Raw genomic sequence first — 10,561 nt, 5'->3', positions numbered from 1 at the left:
TGGGTGGGCGGGTCGCTGTGGCTGACTGGCCCCCGAGGCAAGTCAGTGCTGTCCGGGGCTCAGCAAGGGCCTCTGTGGCTGACGGGCTGGTTGACACTGAGGCAGCAGGGCCTAGCAAGGAGTCTGAGCCACTGGACCCATGTTACCTCTTTCATGGCTTCTGCCTCCGTCACAGTGGCTGCTCCACTCGTACGCCCTGTGTGCTGTTTCCACCGTAGCAATGACAGAGATGCCCAGTGTAACCGTCCACATCATACGTTCATTTGCTTGTTTCCCGCCTCCTCCGTGTTGGTGCTTTCTAACATGCATGAGCACGTGGTGCTAGACCTTCACGCTCTCGCTTTCTCTGTGTGTCCATCTGCACACCCCTCCCCACACCTCCTCGGCCCCGTCTCCAGTCCTTTCCGGCCAGACCCCGACCAAACGGCCAGGCCATTGGCCCCTGAAGAACTGTGCCCACAGCTGCACTGATGGGAGCACTTTCTCCTTCCCTCCTGCCTCTGTCCTGCAGCCTCTGTGCCATGTCGGCCCGTCTACCCACCAAGCCCCCCTCCCTCTTCATGTATCTGGTTGTGCAGGACCCTCTATGTGGCCAAAGGGACAAGCAGGGCACAGGCCCTGCCTGCAGACACCCTTATGCAGCAGCCTCTTCCTGTGCCCCGGCCAGCGCAGGCTCCGGCCTGGAGGCAGCCTTTCTGCCGGATGATGGGCTGCGGCCGGGCCCATCGACTTCGTGAGCTGATGTACCCACCAGACCCAGCTCACACGCCCTTCCAGGTGCCGCGCCTGCTGTGCCAGGGTCCCTGCCCCCCCCCCCGCCCCCCCTCCAGAACCGTTTCTCAGAAGGTGCAAGCCTCCGCTGCCCAGGGCCGGGCTTGCCTTGTGATCCTCCCACGGGGACTTGCCACAAGACCCATACCTCACCCTTTCCTGGTCCCGAGACTGACTCCTCCCACCCAAGAGTCCGCCAGCGTGTGACCAGCGGCAGGACTGCCTGCACTGCCGCCCAGACCGCCCACAGAGCCTCTTCCTGTCGGGGGACCCACCTGCGGCCAGCAGCCTCCCAGGTCACCCAGAAAAACGTGTCGTTTCTAAGCCCAAAGAGGGGGCCCAGACACTGTTTGCCTCGCTGTACTGAGATAGAAGATGCAGCAATTTCCTTCACCTGGAAAGGGACCCAGGCAGGCACACCCCACCACTGAGCCCTAAAACCCGCACTGAAGTGGCAGGTCCTCGACTGCATGTGCCTTCGCAGTGGCCTCCAGCGCAGAGCGCCCCCTTCCCCCCATCCCTCTCCTCCTCTGTTCCTCCTGTGCAATCAGCATCGCCACCGACGTCACGGGCCCGGGTGGTGTTCTGTGGAATCCAAACAGCCCGGTCTCTAGGGATTATGTTATGGCAGACAGCGAGACAGTTGCCATAGCCCTGTTATGCAAAACTGTAAGTGAATACTGCTGTCTCTCCCACGTGGGTGTGAGCTGTTCCCGACCTTCTTTGCTAACTGGAATGGAAAAGAACACGTTCGCCAAATGACTGCAGACGCGCACATTCCAGAGGCCTGAGGAGCTGCGCGGCAGTGGCTCTGCCCGGCCCCTGCCAGCCTCCGCGCGGGTCCTGCTCCTTCCCGGTGCGTCCCTGACCGCCAGATTATTCTGGAATTCAACCCTAATCGTCCTTGGCAGCGAGCGGGGGGAAGTGGCAACTCCTGAGGGAGCACCTATTGGCCTCCAGGGGTGAGGCCGCTGTGGCCCTCAGAGCAGCAGAGGAGGGGGCCCGGAGACTGCAGCCCCCACATCCATCCATATCCATCCGCAGGCCTCGGTCTCACGTTCAGGGCCCCTGGTCTTCCCCAGCAGGGCCTGACCCTCTCATGCCGGCTGAGCCCTGCACTTACCGAGCTCTGCACTCTGACAACTGGTCTTCGGCCTGTCACTCAGCTCTGTCCTTCTCCGGGGCGAGAGAGAGATACGGCCTCTGTGGCCCCCACAGAGCATCCGCCTTCCACACACGCGTTCGCCGCCGCTCCGTCTCTGCAGTCCCGTTCCTCCCTCTGAGGACAGCATAGGAGCTGGCAGGCACCGGCCGGTTTTTAAAGACATTATCCCCCGACAGGTGCCCGGCGCCTGCATCGTCACACCTGCCACTGTCTCCGCTCCGCCCCAGGGAACGCCTGGGCCTGTGAGCCGCTCCCCTGCACCAGGGGCATCTGGGGCCCCTGTCAACCAGGATGTCCCCTTCCTGCCCCTCCTGAGTGAGCCGGTCCCAAGTCCCATCTGACACTGTTTCCTCAAACCACTCCTGTTAGCGCTGGTCCATGAAGACCCAGAGGCCAGGGTTCCATGTGCAAGAGATTTACAGAGAAACACCGCGAGGACGGATGGGCAGGAGCTGGGGAAGCCGGGAGGGACCTCAGACTGCGACGTGGGTTGGACCCTGTGGTTCGGGTCGAAGAAAGAGCCAACGCCAACGGGAGTCTCTGCCCAGACGGAGGTCCGGGCAGCGGTGGGCAGCAGCGCATGCAGCGTGGCCGGCTGGAATCCACGAGGCGCATTTTCGTGGCTAACACCTGGGTTCTCAGGTTTCTCTCTTTCCGAGCTCTAGACCCGAAGGAACGACACTGCCAGCATTTCCTACCTGAGGTCAGGGTCCGCTGAGGCTCTGGCCCTGTCACCTACTAGCTCTCTGGCCTCTGGGGGTTCCTAACTTCTCGGATCCTCATTTCCTTCTACTGTAAAATGGGGAATAAAACTGTGATATGCCCTAGCCCCCAACTCATATGATGTCCTGCAGAGGGATGTAGCGGCTAACTGTGGTCGGCAAACTGCAGCTCGAGAGCCACATACATCTTTTTGGCCCCTTGAGTTTTTAGCAAAGGCCAGCTTGGGAGTACCCTAATTGAGTTAATAACAACGTACCTACCTATATAGTTTAAGTTTAAAAAATTTGGCTCGGTCCTCAGACTGAAGCATCCTGGGTTAAGTTCCGGTCAAGAGCACGTACCTCAGTTGCAGGCTCAACCCCTGGCTCTGGTCAGGGCTCATGCGGGAGGCAACCAATCGGTGTGTCTCTCACATCGATGTTTTTCTCTCTGTGTCTCTCCCCCACCCTTCCACTCTCTCTCTAAAAGTCAGTGGGAAAATACCCTCGGATGAGGATGAACAACAGCAAAACCTGAGACAATACATGTAGACATACCCGGCACACACGGAGTCTCAGAAACTGTTGGCTGGATCGGCTTCCCTCAGCGAAGAGGTCATGGCCACCCGTGCAGGCTGGGCCTGAGGGGTCTCTGGGCGGGTGGGAGACAGCGCAGGCGCAGAGCCCACCCCGCGAGAAGAGCCCGGCCGTCTGTGGCGGGCACAGTGATGGGCCCCCAGGCGTTCAAGTCCTCATCCCCAGGGCGGTGAGCTGCTCCCTGGCGTGGCAGAGAGTTCAGGCTGCCTGACGCTGATCTCGAGAGAGATTCCAAACGGACCCAATGTCCCCACAAGGTCATGAGGGAGGAGGGAGGCAGCGAAGTGTCAGAATGACGTGACACGAGACAGACTCGACCGGCCATCGCTGGCGTGAAGGTGGGCGGGTCATGGGGCAAGGAGCGGGCAGAGTCTCCTCTGGAGCCTCCAGAAATGGACACAGCCCTGCCTGCACCTCGATCTCAGCCAGTGAGGCCCACGCAGAACGCTGGCCTCCTGAGCTAGGGGTGTCGAACTCAATCAGAGAAGGGGCCAAAATCTAAAATCCAGCCTAAATTGCGGGCCGAATGGTTTACTGAACAGTCATAAACTGACAATGTCATAAACTGACAGCGGAGTGCAGTGATGACAGCGCGGTGCGGGCCACATTGCAAGGCCTGGTGGGCTGGATTTGGCCCGCGGGCCTTGTGTTTGACACATGTGTACCTGAGCTGTAAGATAATAACCTGTGTCGTTTTAGGCCACGAATTCATAGTGATTTGTTACAACAGCCACGAGACACCGGTGTGACGTCATGCAGACGCACTCCGGTGGCATGCGCAGTGACGGGGTGCCCGGGCACAGGCGCCCAGGATGGGACACCCGGTGGGGAATGGCCCCAGGAGAGGCGGGAGGGAGGTGGAGAGCAGAGGTGCCTCCGAAGGCGTGGGCTCGGGGCGAGCTGGGCCAGGAGCTGCTGAAGGGGGAGGAGGAGGGAGCACTCACTCACTGCAAACGCTGTACACACCCCAGTGACACAGGCACTGAGACACGCAGCCCCTATGGGACACGGCCCACCATTGTCTGGGTTCCACCCGGCTCTGGAGACCTGTCTCAACACCTACATTTCCTGGGGCAGCTGAGTTCAGCAGGTGGGGCTGGGGCCTGCCCGCTGCGTCCCCGGCGCCTCCGCCGTGAGAGGCAGCAGGAAGTCCCGGGGCTGCCCAGAGCCCCCACATGCGAGGTGCTGGGGAAGCCCCGGCCGTGCACATGCTCCCCACGAACCCCAACCACAGGAGGGAGCCTTTCCACGCGCTAGTCTGTCCGTTTCTCTGTTCGTCATTCCCTCGTTCTTCGTGTGTTTACGGGTGCTCACGGCGTGCTAACGCCTGTTCTGGCTACTCTGATCCCCAGGTAAACAAGCGATTATCCATACCTGCAGGTTATGAAAGCCGGTGTAATCAGAGCCGTGACGGGGCGGGGACAGGTAGGGGCCTGTAGCCAGGCGGGAGGGGGTCCCAGCCTAGCCCTGGGGACGAGAGGAGACTCCCCAGAGTAAATGACATCTTTGCTGAGTCATGACAAGAAGGAGCGGGCTGGGCAAAGGTGAATTGGAGAAGGGCAAGAAAGGAGGTTAAACATGATTTTATTAACCAAGGTCACCCCCAACAAATTTAACTTTTAAAGAAGGAAGGAAAGCTGGGCCGGTGTGGCTCGGTGGGTGAGCATCGGCCCATGAACCAAGAGGTCCCCAGTTCGATTCCCAGTCAGGGCGCATGCTGGGTTGTGGGCTTGAGATCCCCAGTGCAGGAGGCAGCCAGTCGATGATTCTCTCTCAACATTGATGCTTCTATCTCTCTCTCCCTCTCCTTTCCTCTCTCTAAAAATTCAACGAAAAAGTATTTTTTAAAAAGAAGGAAGTTAAGCCAGGTTGTGATGTGTGTTTTGAGAGCTCTCTGTGCCCAGCGGCCTGGGCTGCCGTGGCTGTTGGGACTGAGAAGGCCGTGGACAGGACAGCGGTGGAAGCTTCAGATTCACGCCTAAGGTGGCGCCTGCAGGCCTGGGGTCTCCCTGGAGGATTGGGGGCAGAGAGTGGGGAAGGGGAGAGAAGGGCAGGCAGGTGAAAGCCTGGGACCCCTGAAAATAGGCCCAGCCTCAGAGTCAAGTGCCGGGAGCTGGGGAGAGAGCAGAGGCCTGGCCCTGACTCCACCAGCAGCCGCCCGCTTTCCCCGGGCGCTGGTGGAGAGAGGGTGTGGCTCCGGGTGGGGCTGTGTCCCGCGGAGTCAGGCAGGAGACGCCCTGCCAGAGGCACAGACCCACCTTCCCACATGCCGGAGAGGGCGAGATTGAGTAGCCCTCTCCGCTCTGCCGCTGGTGTGGGGAGCTGAGGGGACCCAGCGGGGCCACATAAAGTCTGATGGAGCCAGTGTGAGTCTGGGCCTGTGCACCTGCCTCCTGGCCCCCTCCCCAGCCATCCCACCTCAGCCGCCGGTCTTAGCGCCGGAGGACGGAGAGCACGGGGACCGTGACTGTCCCCGCCCGGCCAGCTCACTGAGCGGGCCCTGCCAGGCCAGGAGCCCGCCCCCAGGGCCTCCCCATGCTGGGACTGGACCAGGCGCACGGTTCTCTCCGGGGCTGGGATTGTAGGTGGTGAGAACGGCACCGGGGGGTGGGGGGGGGGGGCGGTCATGGGGTCAGGCTGGGCCTGGGTTCAGCAACCTCAGCACTTGGGTTCTGACTAGGGAAGAATTCGGAGCCAAGACCCAGACTGTCAGAGAACGTTTATTTGGTAAATCACAGAGGTAGGAAAAGTTATTCCCAGAAGAAACGGGCTTAGGAAACACGTTATGAAGGCAAAGGAAGGGCCCTTGGAGCTTGGGAGTGAGGAAGGTGACGGTAGGGCATCTGAGGGGCGGGGGGAGAGGGAGAAGGCGGTGTGGGCGAGCTCCCAGGAGGGAGAGCGCTGGGTCCTGTCCTGGGGTTTTAAGGGGAGAGGCTGGGGGCGGGCCCAGGGGAGGTCTCGGGAGAACACTCGGCAGGTTCCCAGGTGTGTCCTTCCAGGGCTGCGGGCTCCATGATGGATCGGTCGGCACTGGGGCGGGCGGCCGTTATCCAGTACAGCTGGTCCTGAGGTCAGCCCTGGGGCCACTGGGCTGATTTCATTGCTTTCCTGAGTCTGGAGCTGAAATACAACTGAGGCCCAGGGCAGCGGTCACCAGCCTTTCGGACCTCACAGACCGCCAATTAAAATCAATTTTAAAAATTGAGTCCAAAGCTTCTGAGGAAATGAGATGGAGCGCGGCTGGCGGGGGCCTGGCCGTGGGGGCCGAGGGGCCGAGGGGCCGAGGGGCAGAGGCCTCGAAGGCCCCGGCGCCGAGCTGCCCAGCAGAGGGCCTGTTGACCCCGATTGGCGACCGCTGGCCTCGACGGAATCTCTGGGGAAGGAAAGGTCACCCCGGGGGCGCGGTTGTCCTGTGCTCGGCACCCAGGGCTTCCCTCCCTGGTGACCTGCTCTGGCCCCTCGTCCTTGCTCTGCGCGTTCACGTCTGTCTGACTGCCTGGCCCGGAGGGAGGGAGCCCACAGCAGAGTGCGGCCTCTCACCCCTCCACGGCCACCTGAGAAGCGTGTGTCCCGTCCAGAAGTGAGAATTCCCGAACTCCAGCCCCGTTCCCGGAGGAGCACATGCATAGCCAGTGTCCCCCTCCGTCCCTCAGCTCGGCACAGCCGCCCCGGCAATGCGGGCCCCGCCGGGAGGCGGTCAGGACCTAGAACCCGGACGCCGGCCCGACCCCGGAGGCCTGGCCCTGACCGAGCCTCCGTCTCCTCCTCTGGCAGGCAATGTGGGCTCGGTTGTCCTAGAGCTTCAGCCTCGGCCTTGGCGCCTGCCCGATCCGCCTCAGGCCCAGAGCCCCCCACCCGGCCCAGCGGCTCCGCCTCCTCACTCCCCGCGGTCCCCGAGGTCCGTCCATCAGAGATCGGGATCCGCGGAGCCGGGCCAGAGGAATGTGAGCCATTCCCGGCATCTCCTCCCCTGTGGCCAGCCCGAGCGCCGGGGCCTGGGGCCGCGCTGACAGGAAATGAGCTGGGCCTGGCCTTCCCCGGACCAGCTGCTCCGCTGACCCTGACCCCGTGTTTTCCGAAACCTGACACCGCAGATTGCAGCTTCTCCATCGGGGGAGGCCCGGCCGGCTCCTCTGTGGGGCCTCAGCCTCCACGCGGCTCCGCCCTCCGCCCCGGACCCGGGCGCCGTGACCCGCAGCGCCCCCCCCCCTCACCCCGCCCCCATCTCCGAGCGAGAGGCCGGGCCAGGGGACCCGGGTTGGGGGCGTGCAGAGGGGCGTGCGGAGACCACTTAAGAGGCTGCTGTGGTCCCGGGAGGAAGGGCTGTGGTTTGGTTTGGGATGTGACCGTGAAGATGGGGAAATCTGTTTTGAGCCCCGGCTGGGTTGGCTCTGTGGATAGAGCATCGGCCTGCAGACTGAAGGGTCCCAGGTTGGGTTCCGGTCAAGGGCACATGCCCGGGTCGTGGGCTCGATCCCCAGTAGGTGGCGTGCAGGAGGCAGCCAATCGATGATTCTCTCTCCCTCTCCCGTCATCTCTGAAATCAATTTTTTTAAATATATTTTATTGATTTTGTACAGAGAGGAAGGGAGAGGGATAGAGAGTTAGAAACATCGATGAGAGAGAGTCATCGATCAGCTGCCTCTTGCACACCCCCTTCTGGGGATATGCCTGCAACCAAGGTACATGCCCTTGACCGGAATTGAACCTGGGACCCTTCAGTCCCCAATCCGACGTTCTATCCATTGAGCCAAACCGGTCTCGGCTGAAGTCCATTTTTTTAAATATATTTTTTTTAAAATGGTATTGAGTCCAAAGCTTCTGCGGAAATGAGATGGAGAGCAGCCGGCGGGGGCCTGGCCGTGGGGGCCGAGGGGCAGAGGGTCGAAGGTAAGGTGGCCAGACGTCCCGCTTTTGGCGGGACAGTCCCGATTTTTAACAATTTGTCCTGCGTCCCGCGGCGTTTTAAAAAGTCCAAAAGACTTAAAAGAATCATTCAAAAAAAAAAAAAAAAAACGTGACTTTTTTAAAACGTGGGACAAATTGCTAAAAATCGGGACTGTCCCGCCAAAAGCGGGACGTCTGGCCACCTTAGTTGAAGCTGTGCTGGGCGCAGGGCGGAGGGCGGCAGCGGGTCTCCCTGAGCCGGGACACCGAGGGCCCAGCGGGGCCGCCCGGGAGGGAAGGATCGTGAGTTCGGCTCGGGCACGCCGAGGCCGAGGTGCCTCTCGCTGTCCCGGTGAACACGGCGGTGCGCAGGGGAGTGAGCTAGAGACGCAGACAAGGAGAGCCGCCATGCCAGCCGAGGGGGGCGGCCGGTGCCCCGGGCTGGTGTCAGGGGGAACAAGGAGAGCAGCCCCGCCTGCAGGACACAGGATGTGGCTGCGGCCCCGGGGCAGGGGGCCTGGTGGGGCATCGGAGCGGCCACAGCCGTAGAAGGAACCAGAAGCTGTGCCATGCCAGACGTGCAGGGAGCGTGTCACGGAGCCAGTGAGACCAGGGCTGCAGGGATCTCCCGGGAAACTCCAACGGGGAGGAAGGAGAGAGACTTAGGGTCCAGTGTCCGCAGGTCCCTGGGGACGGGAGGGGGACGAGGGGCGTGGGAACCAGGCTGCAGGCCCGGGAGGTGCTGAGGGGTGAGGAGACATGAGTGTGTGAGGGCGCTCAGGAGGAGCGTTCCTGTGAATGGGAGGCAGCGGGGGCCGCAGCCGGAGGGGGTGTGGAGTCAGAGAGGGTTTTGTTTTTAAGGCGAATGACCCCTGAGCGTGTTTATTTGCTGCCGAGGAGGATCCGGTTGACAACACCTGAGAAATGGGATGGCGGGCGGGAAGATGGTGTAGAGCCGGCAGGGGGCTGGCTGGGCCTCTCCCAGGGCAGGGCTAAGCGAGAGGCAGCGACCACCCCGCCCGCTGGCCCGGGGCAGCCTTTGCTGCCCCCGCTGCCGCCCGCTCCTCAGGAGGCACCGTCCGGGCTGGCCTGAGAGGGGAGCTGTGGGGCCCTGCAGTCCCGGAAGGTGCAGCAGCTTCCCGCAGCCCCGGGAGCCTGTCTGAGGGCCGAGGGGGGGAACGGGGGACCTCTCTGACCGTGCGCTTGGCTGGCGGGGGCACTGCCGGTGACGGCTCTGTGTGCCACAGCCCAAGTCCAGCCCCTTCCATGGCCAGGTGCCTGCCCCTAGGGGCCCTCCTTGCCCCGGTGGGGGGCAGGGATTGGAGGCAGCTGGACAGACAGGGGCGGCCGTGCCAAGTGGCCTGTCATGGGCACCAGGCTCGTTGCTGGTGACGACAGGACGCCCGAAACCTGCCGACAGCACCCCTGATCCCCCCACCAGCTCTGCGGGGCAGGGCATCCAGGGCAGGCCAGGGGGCAGCCGTCCTCAGAGGGCAGCCCTGGACCGGGACCCTCACCTGGAAACTCGTCAGAAATGCTAATCCCGCTGAATCCAGTTTGGCTCAGTGGTAGAGCGTCGGTCTGCGGACTGAAAGGTCCCAGGTTTGATTCCGGACAAAGGCATATACATTGGTTGCGGGCACATCCCCGGTAGGGGGTGTGCAAGAGGCAGCTGGTTGATGTTTCTCTCTCATCAATGTTTCTAACTCTCTATCCCTCTCTCTTCCTCTCGGTAAAAAATCAATAAAATATATTTAAAAAAAGAAAGGCTAATCCTCAGGCCTCACACCTGCTGCATCAGAAACTCCTGGCGGGTCCGACCGTGGTTACCGGACCTTCAGGCTGACTCTGAGGCTCCACTGTCATAAACACGTGTGTGTGTGTGTGTGTGTGTGTGTGTGAGATACATGAGTAGAGGTGTGAGGACAAACCCACACCCGTGTGAAGCCTGCGCGTGAGTAGCATAGGACTCTGCTCAAAGGAGGTTGTCTGTGTTGGAGTGACAGACCTAGCCAGTCACACACTCTCCCTCTGAGGCAGGGCCATCCCTCCCAGGGCGGCTGTGGGGTTTTCTGGAGAAGCCGGGTCCCTCGCAGCTGCAGATTCCATCTCCGAGGGAGGCGAGCTATTGCTCCACTGGGCTTCCCACGAAGCCCTCGGCTTGCCCTGCCTGAACCAGCTGGGAGCCAGAGCGACGGTGCAGCCTGGCACCGGCCCCGTGGGCACAGCCGGGCCCTGCCCCTGCATCAGCCCTCACCATCCGGGGCGCACGCCGATGCTCGGGGGGGGGGGGGGGGGCAGGGCAGCCGGGGTCCGGGAAGAGCGGTAAGCCGGATTCCCCCAGCTGACGGCATTTACAGCCACGCCACATGTGTCAAACACAAGGCCCGCGGGCCAAATCCAGCCCGCCAGGCCTTGCAATGTGGCCCGCACCGCGCTG

This window comes from Pipistrellus hanaki (genome assembly GCF_964339955.1).
Source record: "Pipistrellus hanaki genome assembly, chromosome: 9".
Taxonomy (NCBI): Eukaryota; Metazoa; Chordata; class Mammalia; order Chiroptera; family Vespertilionidae; genus Pipistrellus; species Pipistrellus hanaki.
Note: the sequence above shows the minus strand (reverse complement) of the source record.